A 13,836-nucleotide genomic window follows, 5' to 3' on the forward strand; every position below is an offset into this window, starting at 1 on the left:
TCTTCTCACTTGAGACCAGAAGAGGCAAAGGGGCTGACCAGACAGGAAACATGCAAATTATCATGACAGGGAGAAGTGAAGGGATCATCCAGAACAGAAAGCATGGAATGGGAAGCATAGGGAGCAGGCAGCAGATTATAGGACTGAATTACTGAAATAGGGAATCCACAGATAGATTTGAGATAATGCACAGTAAGTTGGGAAAAGATATTGAGGGAGAATAAGCATGGAGGGGTGGTAGAATCTAAACTACATCAAGGGCAGAATACTTAGGCATGTTGCCTCTTTTGCCATCAAACAAATGTAACGCATGAGTGGGATCTAAAACATGGTCTTCAATTGTTACATATGATTAACTCAGTTACTCACTCATTGTGCCATAAAAAAACTCACTGTCAGCAGCTATATCGTCCAGACAGCAAGTATCAAGGTGTTTTTTTTAATGATGTAGCAATGCCTCACATCTAAACATAATTTAGGTGAAAAATTAGTATAAATTTCCAAAGAGCAGGGGTGGCATTCATAGTCCTGTTGCATACTATGTAAAGCTGATTAAATGATTTTTGTGTAGTGAACATGCCTTTCAACCTCTTAGCTATGAAATCTGAGCAAGGACAAAAATACTTGGGGGGGGGGTCAAAGGCCCTAAATAAGTCACAGATTTTAAATATTGCTGTTATAAACTTAGGCAGTTGATAGAATGAAAGGTTTAGCATTAACATACATTTTCTGAAGGATATGAAATCTGAAACATAAATTGCTGACTTCCCTCCTCAATTGTTTAGCAGAAAACCAACAATTCTAGGAGTAACAGAGCAAATATAACAGACAAAAGGCTGGACATTCTGCAAACATTTGTACAGTTGAGTATTATGGCAGTGAGGAGACTATGATTCTGAAATCCCATACATTCAACAGCACAAAGATTCACAACTAAGCAGTATGTTTACTGCTCAGTGTTTCAGAGCCACAAGCTAATGAAACATACTGTAGGTGGAGCCAAAGCAAACATACCCACCTCAGAGCATTGCTGCTTCATGATTTTGCATAGTTTGGATAATGCAGAAACATCTATATTATGCAGGATCAGTGTAAAGCAGCACTGAAAGTTTGCAAGTGAACACATCCATTGTCTGCATAAACCAGTGCTGTTAATGGCAGCAATTGCACTCTGTTCAGACTGCCATTCTAGGTGAGTATTTTTGTGCAGTGTGTGTTTGTGTCTATGTATGTGTGTGTGTGTGTGTGTGTGTGTGTGTGTGTGTGTGTGTGTGTGTGTGTGTGTGTGTGTGTGTGTATTTGTGCGTACACACAAGTGTAAATGGATATGTGTGACTGTGTCTATGTGTGGTCATGCATGCTTATGCACACATTATATGTATGGTAAGATATTGTTCTGTGGTTGTACAGGTTGGAAATATACCCGCATGTAGTTCTTTAAACTGTTTGTATGGGCAATTGTTACACATGAAAATTACATTTTAATGTGAGCCATCACATTGTAGAGTAGCACAACCTAACATAGCACTGCAAATTACATTTGCTGGGTAGATTTCTATGAATTCCACCCATTGAGCTTCCCAAATAACCAAAGCAGGAAAAAAGTGCTAGACCCATTTTTGACAACAGAAATTAAAAATAAAGTCTGTGTAAATATTTTTCTTTATGATTCACATCAGCTGCTTTTTTCTTCTTCTCCTCCTTTCAGCTTTTCCTGTTAGGGGTCACCATAGCAGAAAAATGGCCCAGGGAATTATTGGTAGTGTAGTTTAACAGTGTCGAGCTGGCAGCCCAGCACCCAACCTTCCACAGACGGCACACACTCACTCCTACTGCCAATTTTTTTAGAGTGTCCAATCCACCTACAGCATGCCTTTGGGATGTGGAAGGAAATTGGAACACCCGGAGAAAACTCATGCAACCAAGTGCAGACCCCATACAGAAGGCACCCCAACCGAGAATCAAACCAGAGAATCTCTTGCTGTGAGGGGGCAATGTTAACCGCTGCAACACAGCAATTGCCCTGCACATCCACTCCTTTCAATCATCTTGAAATACTTTCTCCATAGTGTTCAGATTAACAAAGAAAGAAAATCTCTAAAGGGTGATCAAATGACAGAAACCGTCTGAAAAAAAGGCATAGTATTTTTTTCTGATAAATTTTAAGTTCCAATCACAGATGCATATCTTTCCATAATACCATATTTCAGACAGGTCAAGTTTCCTTTGCTTGTATTTAAATAAAATATGCTCAGTCTAAACAAGAAAAAAAGACACAAAAATCCTTTTCCCAGAATGAGTTCCAGATTATTTTGTACCACAGACTTTTATTACAGTAGAACCCCTTTCTAATTGGTTTGAGGTTGCCATAAAGGTACAAGGTACAATGTTTGAGTCTCAACTTTGAGAAGCAAAGCCAGATTTAAAAAGGCCCCTTGAAGTCATCAGCCTAGTAATCATCCATGAACAGGGTGACCCTTGTCTATTTGCTTGGAAGAAAAAAACTACTCCAATGTAAAATCTGCAAGAATTATTGTCCCCACTAATATTTGCTTTTGATCTTTTATCCAAGACTTGGAAAGGTGTGGGAATATGAATAACTAACTTTTCAATGTGATAATTAAATTATTTTAATTATTTCAATTCTGCTTAAATATTTAAGTGCACTTACAGTGACTTATGTGGTAATACTGCTTTGTACTTTGCTGTTCTGTTCCATCCAATTGCATTTCTTAGTTTGTTCAAGGACATTAGTTATTCTGCACGTCTATTTCCACAAGTTGAATTACTTGTAAAAGTTATCTGTTTGGATTTTAAACCCTGATGGGCCAAAGTCTTGTAGTTTAATTCACAGATGGGACAGAACTGTGTACTTCCACAGCGAAATTTGTGCCTTAATCATATATTACTGCATTTTTTTTACATAAGCAGTGTTACTGGTAAATTTCTGCATAGTCTGCTACCTTAAACTGTAGTAGAAGCTCAATAGTGAGAGAATTGTCTTTGTTTCAATGTGTGCTTTAGAGCTTTTATATTCTGCGTATCATATATCAGCTTGCACTCTGTGTTTGCCCCATCCCCATTAACTAAAGTTTCTGAAAGAGCTCCGATATTGCCTTTATTTGATTGCTAGCCTCTGTATCTAGACTGCTTGCTCCTAGAAAAGCTTCCAAACCCTCCACCCTTCTGCTGTTATTGCTGTATAAGACATGTTTCTCTCCTCCAACACTTATGACTATCTGATTTCCAAAGTCCTTCCCTTCCCTCTTTTACTGCTATTGACTGTTGTATAAGCTATTTATGTACTTTTCCCACTCATTGTTTTCTGTAGACCCATGATACCAATTGCCCACCCAGCAAACCGGTATTGTTCTTAGATAAACTTCCTTTACCTCATAATGTCTCCTATTCATTTTCCTGGAGTCCAGCATAGCTTGTAGTCCTAACTTGCATTCCAGAAGTGTTTTACTTGTATCTAGTGCAATCCAGGGAATGTTAAGTACCTTTGATTGCGAAATTACTCCTCGTAAGTTATTTTCAGTGATCATTTTTGTTTCCTGCTTTTATGTGTGCATTTCACTTAATATTTTGTAAAGAAGAAAAATGTTCTTCCTCTCTCTGTTACTGCCTTGAAATTACATTCAGCAAGGGATTTTCAATCAGCTGTTTAAAGTGGTTTGTGTTAGCATTACACCTGTTGGCCTCTTCTACTGTGTTTTTACATCAAGATGACTGGGTTAATTCATCTTGTGGCAGGAGGTGTTTGCCTGGTCTATTTGAGTTGGGAAATATATAAAATAACTCATAGTCTAGTCACTTTGCTGGCCAGAGGGCTCATTATTTAGTTTTCTGTTTTTTTCTGTGCTGCTATAAACTTTGCATATTTGCCTGAGTTAGGAGTGCCCTGTACAGTAACAAACACTTGGAAAACAAAGCTTCTCTGTAGAATGATCCATAAAACTGTAACCTGTAAAAACCTATAAACCAGCAATAAAGTGCAAATACCTTGTGTATCAACAAGCTTAGAACAGCTAGTTGGGCCTTGAGTAACAATACCTGCAGATTTAGTACAATTCAGTATTCTATAAACATTAAAGTTAGCAGAATTTAGTACTGCTTAGCTTAACCTGCCTCAATAAAGCACCCTTATTAGTGTGCATAAACAAAGCACCTTTAATAGTCCTAGCCACAATTCACCATGCACTTGTAACTCACCAGTCAAAGTACTAGACATTATGGATATGCAATTTTCTAACTTCTATGTAGCCAGCCTGGTGGATATGGGCATAGGGCTTATAGTTTAGTACTAGGCTAACTGCCCTTGCGAGCCATTTTAAGCCTAGCCAATTATCCCTTGTGAGACTCAAACCCTGCACCTTGTGTTTATAAGGCAAATATTTTAACCATTAGACCACCCTCCCAAACTTGATATAATGCAACAATTGTCTCATGTTTACTGACAAGCAATTAATCCTTAAAAATTGGAAACAGTATGTGAGAGATGTAATTACACAATGACGCTGGAAGCCTTTGCATACAAGTCCACTTCAGGGTGTTTAAACCACAAACACAACACCCACCTCACATACTACACAACACACACACATAGACTAACATATGATGAGGCACTTAAAAGCAATCATCCTAAACAGCAAAGATCGCCTAGACCACCTGCTGTCAAAGCTATACCTCAGCAAACTTAAAGGCACATAGAAAAAAAAACACCTAACACCACACATGATGTCACTGTGAGTGGAAACTAAACATTAAGCCCCTAAAGGAAGCAGATATACCTCCCAGGAATGTCATCACAGGAAACTCCTTTGTAAGATATACTGATGCCCCTCTAACCAGGTTGAACAAGGCGAAGATAATTGTTAGCTGCTTATCTGGAATCAAGATTTGCCAAATCACGCATAAAATCAAGTCATTATGCCACAGGTATCAGTATGGCTCCATCATAGTCCATGTAGGTGTAAATTATCTTATATGCACCCCCCTGGACTATATGAAGAGAGGCATTATGGAGTTTTCACATTATGTTTCTCTGGCTGGTATGAGCCTGGCACTGAGCAGCGTATTACCTTCACTGATGATGATGACACAGTGTGAGCAGCAAAATAATTATCGATTTCAACAACTGGTTGTCTTTCTGGTGTCATTCTAAGAGGATCTAATATTTGTCAGCTAGGGAGGACAAGGTCAACAGACCACGTTGCTTTGCGAAAAATGGTCTGCTCCTTTTTCATCTAGGAGTTTGAATACTGGCTAAGGGTTTGTCGGTCCCCATAGTGCCTTTTTTAGGCAATGCCAAATTGGCAAACCTACTGACATTGCAAAATCAACTGAATGGAGCTTCAAAGTGTTACTGCTCAATGCCAGGAGCCTAAATAAAAAAATACACTTCTTCCAAGCCCTAGATAACTGTGCAGTTTCTGAGACATGTTTTAAACTGGCACAGACTACCTCAACAGTGCCTTAAACACTTTTAGACCAGTAACTGCACAGACAAGGGCTAAAGGAAAAGATGTCTCAATACACATAAATAACAAGCATACCTTTAGGATGGTCAAATGGGATGATATGCTGGAGTTCCTCCATGTGCAGATCACCATAGACAAAATCTCATACCATATCCAAGCCAGCTATAGGTCAACCCCCATGTCCCAGTAAGCTCACTATGCATTACTTGGACCTACTGGTGACACATACCATCTAACCTAACACCCTACTCCTGGGAGACTTCAGTTACCCTGCTATTGATCTGGAATCCTACATGGACTCAAATCTACAAGCACTGAGATTCCTGGGATTCATAAATAAAACAACCTTGACCAAATAGTAAATATACCCAGTAGAGGCTCCAGCATACAGTACCGTGTGCTCATAAATATGGGAGAATGCTGCAACCTCTCCCCCCACCCCCAGTGTCTCTTCTTCCCTGCTAATGTCCAACAGTAAAGCTGTCTCCTTCAAAATCAAAATCAACTTTGTAATTCCGTTAAATCCAGTAACATTTACAAACTATTCCAAGGCAAATTGAAACTCTGTACAGCCATGTCAATGGCTGCATAGAGGCTGCTGTACCTACCAGAAGTAAGCCCAGAACTAGCCCCAGAAATAATCAGCCCTGGTGGCATCACAAATTAAACAGGATATACAATAAAAGGAAACATTATGGCAAAAATCAGGAAGGGTAATTCCATAAAGATTAAAAAAGCTGTCTCATCAAAGTAAATAGGCAACTAAGAGGGTTAAACTGGTCAAGCAAAGCCAACTTTGAGATTACACTAACTTCCCAGGTGAAAGATTGCCATAAGGACTTTTACAGCTATACAGTAAAACGAAAAACAGACCAGGAAAAAGTTAGAGAAAAACCTTTCTGATCCAAACGACAAGGACACACAATAAAACAGTATGCCAATGAATTTTCAAGCCGAAAATCAAGTTACTGTAATGGAAACTCGATAGTTCGTTAAATAAGCATCCAGCAGAGTCCAAAATGCAGCAAAAAGCTTTAATAATCCACAAACCAACAAGAAATAAACACGAGCGCTTTCGCCTGGTCTTACCAGGCTTTTTCAAGTGTACCAAAGATAGTTGAAAATACCCAGCATTTTTATAGCTGGAAAATACAATTAATCAATTAACAATGTTAATGCCATAATTGATTAAAATTTTGATGGTAAAAATACTTGAATTAAACAATGGTTGTCAGATTAAACCTGATCAGCCCTGAACCTGACCCTAATGTATCTCTCTGGTCTCGGTATAATTCTTAATATCCCCTCTCCTATGTGTCCTGAAGATCTGTTCCAATACCCTAAACTTAAAATGGTTGTCAGATGTTTTCATGACAAATGTGTAAAAATGTTGTTCACTACTAAGTAACCTACAAAAACAAAAAACACAAAACGCTCCTTAGAATTTAAAATGTTTTTTTAAAAAAAACATTGATTTGCTTAAAAATTATTAGATGAATTCTATAAGAGACCCAATTGTTCTGTTAAAACAAGATTGTTATTTTAAATCTAAAAATTGGTCCACTAATTTTCAATTGACATTGTGTGTTGGACCAAGAACAACAAAACAAACCAACATGAATATAAAATAGCTAAGAGTGCCACATACTAAAATGAATACTGAAATATGTGTTGCTAAATAATTAACAACCATAATTCAAAGTGTGCCCATTAACTACTTAAAAACAAAGTGTATTAAAGCTTATTTCTTCTCTTTTTAAGAATGGATGCCAAACTAATGCTATCATTAAGCCCCGGTTGTTTTGTTGCATTTAACTTTAGCTGCCAAACTAATTCCCTGGCTTCAAGAAGAGTTTCCCAGTCACCACCCCTTTGATCTTGCTGAATTTTCTCAATAACAAAGAATTTTAAGGACATTTCTGGACATTGCAACTGGTGTTTATAGAAGGCATTAGTTTGTTTATTTTTACCAATCTCGTATAAATGTTCATATATCCTGCGTTTTAAAGGCCTATCAGTTTTGCCAACATAAAAAGCTGGACATATTTGGCAAAACCCTATGTACACTACTCCAGCAGAATTGCAAGAGTATCTGTTACTTGCTTTCAACGTGATGTTCCTAGAGGGAATGGTTACTTGGTCTGTTTGTAAAATGTAGGGGCATTGATTACATCGACCACATTTGAATGTTCCAAATGAATCAGTAGATGTGTTAACTCCGTCTATTTGTTTGACTTGCAATATTTGTTCAAATACACCTTTAAGGTTGGTATTCCTTTTCCTAATGAACCCAATACTAGTGGGCAACTTACTTGCCATTTCTTCTTGCATGGTCAGTATAGGCCAAAAACTTCTAATTGTACTCTCAATAAATGAAGCATCCTGTGTGTAAGTATATGCAAAATTCTTCTGGGGTAACTTGTCCACTGCTGCTTTGTTGTTTACTACTGTTACCTTGGTACCCAATAACGGAAAATAAAGTTGATCTCTTTTAACAATAATTTCCGTTAGTAATGTTTGGAATAAATTTAAGGGATACCCTCTTTCTAAAAAGAGATTTTTGAGAAAATCGGTTTCCTCTAGGAACAGTTGTGTGTTACTGCACATTCTCGATGCTCTAATGAGCTGTCCCTTGATAATACCTCTTTTAATATAGGAGGGGGGCCACTTTCAAAATGCAAAAAAGTATTAGAGTAGGTCCCCTTTCTATAAATTCTTGAAAGAAAGCCTATTCCACTGGGATCTTTTGTTAATAATACATCTAAGTAATGGAGAGTATTGTCACTAATTTCATATGTAAAAGTAAGAAAGTCAGTTGACTTGCTAATATGATCTATGAAAACCAAGAATTGCTCTCTAGTGCCATCCCAAAGAATGCATATATCATCCAAAAATCTTTTATAGAATTTTATATGCTTTGTCCAATTTGATGAGTGAATGTATGCTGTTTCCCATTTGTGCAATACAATATTTGCGTAGGCAGTGGCGCAAGGTGCGCCCATTGCCACACCACTCCTTTGTCTATAGAATTCTCCGTTGCTGAAGATGAAATTGTTATGTAAAACTGTGTCCATGAACTTGATTATTAAGTTAGTCAAATTGTTTTTGAGACCTGCTTCAACAGCTAACATTTCTCCAAACCAATCTAAACCCTGAGTGTGGGGTATACTGGGAAACAGCTCTACAATATCTATAGTGACTAACAGTAAGTTAGTGTTATTGATCTCAACAGGAAGGGTGGACAAGAACTCCCAGGAATCTTTGCACACGTAAGGCAAACTGGTAACATAATTTTTCAAATGGTGGTCCACAAATTTACTGAGAGGCTCAGTAATACCACCCGCCCCCACTACAATAGGCCTGAATTTTAGTGGATTGAGCCCCTTGTGTACCTTAGGAATACCAAAGATTGTAGGGGTACTGGGTTTTGGTATTTTTACAGCTATGTCAGAAACCTCAAAAGAAGCACACAGAAATGTGCTGAACTAGTGGTCAATGGTGCCACATTCATCAAGCCTAGCAATATAGCAAACCTGTTAGTAAATTCAGTTCCAGCTTCCCCCACCTCTCACCCCAGCCATCTCCCCAATAATACCCTCAAACATAACTCCTCCAACTATAACTAGAGAGCATGAGCTAGCTGCACTCACTAAAGCTAAGAACACAACCTCAATGGGCCCAAATAACATCACAGGATGCCTCCTGAATAGTCTGAAATATGACTTATCAGGAACCTTGTAGTCATCATTTAGCCAAAGTCTTAAAACAGGCTTTGTGCCAGGTCACTGGAGGAATGTGATGGTCATCACCCTTCATAAGCGAGGACCATCAACAGATCCTGGAAACTACAGACAAACTGTTCTGACTAGTCTTATTTGCAAAGTCATGGAAAGAATTATAATAGAAATTATAAACAAAGACATAGCAGACCTCCAGACACTGGATCCATCCCAGTTTGGCTATGTCAAAGAAGATCATGCTCACTCAATCTAGTGGACTTCTTTGAAAAGGTCACTAAGGCAGTGGATGAGGGGAAAAGCATGCATACTTCCTACCTAGGTCTGGCTAAGGCATTTGATACAATACCCCAATCAGGCACTGTCAACAAACTTATAGAATTAAGTATAAACCCTTTATAACACTCTGGATAGATAGCTGTCTCAATAAAAGGACCCAGGAGTTAGAACTGGTGAGGCCACCTCCACAAAGTGCCCGGTCACCAGTGGAGTCCCACAGTGCTACACCCACTCCTCTTTGGAATCTACTTCTCAGATGTCAAAGCCAATGCCAAAGGCCTCTAGCTAACCAAGATCGCAGATGATTGCAAACTGGGAGCAGTCATTGAATCACCCAAAGATGATAACACCCTTCAGGAAGGTGTAATACAGATAAATGCTTGGTGCCAGAGCTACGGCTTAAAACTCAGTACCAAGAAATACATTATAGTACCTTTTAGGAAATCTGCTGCCGCAGGTAACTACGTTATTAATAAAACAACCTTAAAAGTCAATTCACTAGTCAGGAATCTGGGAACATATGTAAAGAGTAACCTAGCCTTCGACCAACATGCATCCAACGTAGTAAGCAAATCCTTATGTGTTGCTCAACTTATAAGCAAGAGCATTGCATGTAGGTCCAGAGAGGTCATCATGCCACTATACTTAACTATCATCAGACCCATCATAGAGTATATTGTCCTCCTTCAGTATGTACTTGACCAGACACGTGCATCAACTGGAATGTCCGCAAGGGTTCCTTACAAAAAAAATACGGGGAAGGAACACAATGTCCTATGCAGATCTCCCCAAAGTCCTATCTCTTTACTTGATATATTACAGACTTCTGAGAGGAGATCTTTGTCTGGCATACCAGGCATCTCTATACTCTGTTTTGATGAATCTTTTTGCATGTCCATAAAACAAACAGCATCAGAACTACTAGATTAAAAGACCTAAATTTTGCTTGTGATATAAATAGAACATGTTGAAGAGACAGATATGTTTCTCAGAGAATTCCTATTCACTGGAACTGGCTCCCCATCCATGTGAAGCAGGGTTCCTTCTTATCTCTATTTAAGCACAACTTGGACCTGTGGATGGGTAATCGGAAATTCACCCCTGGTCTTATTCCTATGTCTCTAATGGACAGAGACAGAGTCAATAATTACTCCAAATAAATCAATTATAAATCAAATTTGGGGATCACATTTGGGTTGCACAGCTAGGCTTTTAAGGGCCATAGTGGTCATTAGCCTAGTATACACCTATGAACATATGAACCTATGAATGTAATCCCACATCAGACCATGCTTCACTATGAAGACATGATGAAAACTTTGTCTAAATAAACAATGTTGCAATAATATTATTTTATTAATATTTTACCTTTTCCATGCATTAACTGCTTCCTTTAATGGTTCCTTTTTTAACTTTTCTTTTCTGGGTATATAGAGGCATATAATCACTCAGGAAGTGATTCCCAAAAGATTGGCAGAATACAAAGAATTCAGAGCAAATCATGCAGGAAACCAAGTGCGGAAACAGGACATTAGTGTAATGCAACTGCTAAAGAAGATACAATAATTTGAAGCAACAGTAAATATCCAGAAGGAGATACACATTTAACAACCAATACCTATAAAGAAATATGAGGAAAGTCATAGGACATTGTAAGAGCTATACAGATAAACAGTCGTAGACTTTTGCCAGTATGGCACATGTGGCATGGTACTGTAGCAATACGTTAAGAAAATATAGCCAACCCGCAGTAGAATGTGTCTATACATTACACACCACTGATATCCCATTGAGTCTATTGTAATCTGCAAATAAAAATAAAAAAATATGCAATGTATATTTGCAGTTTCCATGATGATCTGCAAAAAATTATATAAAAAAAATTGTTTTACTGTTGATGTGGTGTACAAAGCCATATCACCAGCATAATAACATGTTGTAGCTCTAAATACAGTACAGTGCAGGATGTCTGGGACAAACACATGTAATACACACACACACACACACACACACACACACACACACACACACACACACACACACACACACACACACACACACACACACACACACTCACTTGAAGAAATAGGGTGACAAGGCAATGGAAGGTAAGTGTGTGTAAAGACAGACACATATGAGGGAAGGAATAGGAAGGTCAGAGGGTGGGTTAGAGATACATGTTTTTTTTTTTTTGGAAATAGGTCCTGTTTTTATTTTTATTTATTTTACCATTTATTTATTTTTTTGAGAAAAGAGGGATTGGTGAAGTCATAGGAGAAAAGGGTGGGTAAGACACCTACAGCAAAAAGCATACCACAGAATATACAAAGGCTGGTATAATACGAAAAGGATAGGATGTGGGACACAGATAGCATTCATACAGAGTGCACAGTAGAGATCATAGGAAGATAAGGTAGGGATGTAGCCCAAGCATGGTCCACCACTGTAAAATATGTTAAGTAATAAAACAATCTGCTCAACAGGAGTATTGTCATGTCATTAACTGTGTGATAACCTTACAAAAAGGAACAGGAATGATGTTATGCATATGACAAGGAGTTGTTTCTCCGTGTCCTTAATTACAGTATTCATATCCCCTCCTCAAGAGGATCTGAAAATTACTAATAATACAACATTGTACCCATGCAAAAAACATTTGAATATAAAATTTGCTTCATAAATTGTAATCCTATTTAGCCTCCAGTAATTTCAGAAAATAAAAAAAACAGCTTTCTTGTGAAAATTTGCACATGTGCATATGTTTAAAATAATCTGAATGCAGTCATAGTATACATATGCCAATAGTTTGAAACTATTTACTATTCTTGTTGGTTACTGTGCTCTGCCTGCATGAATGGTTTCTACATATTCACAGATGAATTCATTAGTATTGACATTTATTGTAACTCTCCTGTTAGTTTTTATTTATAAGATATCAAATAAGCATAAAACATTATCAGTACTTGCCAGACATGTGAACCTTGAAATAAGATATTCCTATTTGAATTGACCATACACTACCAAGTATTTAATTTATTATGTGTCAGATTAGCAGTTGTTAGTTGCCAGTTAAGTGAATCCTAAATCATCTTACTAATATAACAACATGAATTAATTATTATGTTATTAATATTTTAATAAGAAAGCAAAGTAATATTCAGAAGCAGCCACATTTCAGCATAATATGTAACCTTACACATTTCAATAAAGATTCTTTTTTCTCCTGTCTAAGACTATATAACTGCAATGCTCTAATATACATTCCAGTAGACGACACAGCAACTCTTTTTAATTCTGCTTTCTTGAACATCCTAATTTAACTTGCTCCACTCAGAGAAAAAGAGAGGGCCAAACATGTCCCTGGTTGTCTCAAAATACAAAACACTTTATGAGACTTAGAGATGGAGCCTGGAATGTATGGCTATCCAATAAAACACTAACAAATTTCCAAAAATGCAGAGAACTCAGAAACCAAACTAAAACTCTTAAGTTTTTATATTTTATATTCCAAACTAAGTTAGGTATAAAAACATGCTACACTGACCTGCAACATTAAAACTACAAAAAATTCCCAAACATTCTGGTCTTCTGTAAACCATCTGCTCCATCCCAGCCATACCACTCAAACATCTCCTTCACTTAACACAAAAAAACTCCTCTACCACCTGAGCTGATGCTTTCAGCATTCGTTCATTCAGTCAACCTCATCACTATTTCAAAATTCCCCTAATACCAACAGCCAGAAAATGGCACCACCAACCATTCCTCTTCATGACCTCTCCTTCCAACCAGTCCTCACTATTAAATAAAAAACTGTTATTTAAATTGAAAACAACCACATTAACCCCCAACAACCAACCTGGCGAATATCTTAAGTTGTCTACAGAAGCAACAAAATATCCCATTTCATTTCTAATAAATCATTCCATCAGTGAATTATATGCCCCTACCCTCTGGAAAGAAAGCCACATTCTTCCCTCCACAAAGGAGGGCATTCAACTTAACTCTTCAGCTATAGGCCCATTGCCATCCTCTCCTCTCTATCAAAAATACTTGAAAAAGGCATCAGGTCACAAGTCTTATATTACCTTATAAAAAAATAACCTCTTGTTTCATCTCAGCATAGCTCCCATCCCTACCACAGTACTTCTACCACTTTACTTAGTTTCCCCAATACAGTAAACACAAATTGGAATGATGGAAACCTAGTGTGTGCCCTCTTCCTTGATTTATCCAAGGCTTTTGCCATCTTCCTTGATTTATCCAAGGCTTTTGACACAGTCTGTCACTCTGTTCTTCTACACAAACATCACAATGTAGGCCTTGATACCACTGCT

General features: G+C 37.7%; 1 protein-coding gene across 1 annotated transcript in view; it reads right to left on the reverse strand.

Moving 5' to 3' along the window:
- LOC122796782 (macrophage mannose receptor 1-like) overlaps positions 1–13,836 on the reverse strand; it is a 2,734,532-nt gene that overhangs the window by 2,131,437 nt on the left and 589,259 nt on the right. The window lies entirely within an intron of this gene.

This window comes from Protopterus annectens, chromosome 3.part0 (assembly GCF_019279795.1).
Source record: "Protopterus annectens isolate FY-2018-M chromosome 3.part0, PAN1.0, whole genome shotgun sequence".
Lineage (NCBI taxonomy): Eukaryota > Metazoa > Chordata > Ceratodontiformes > Protopteridae > Protopterus > Protopterus annectens.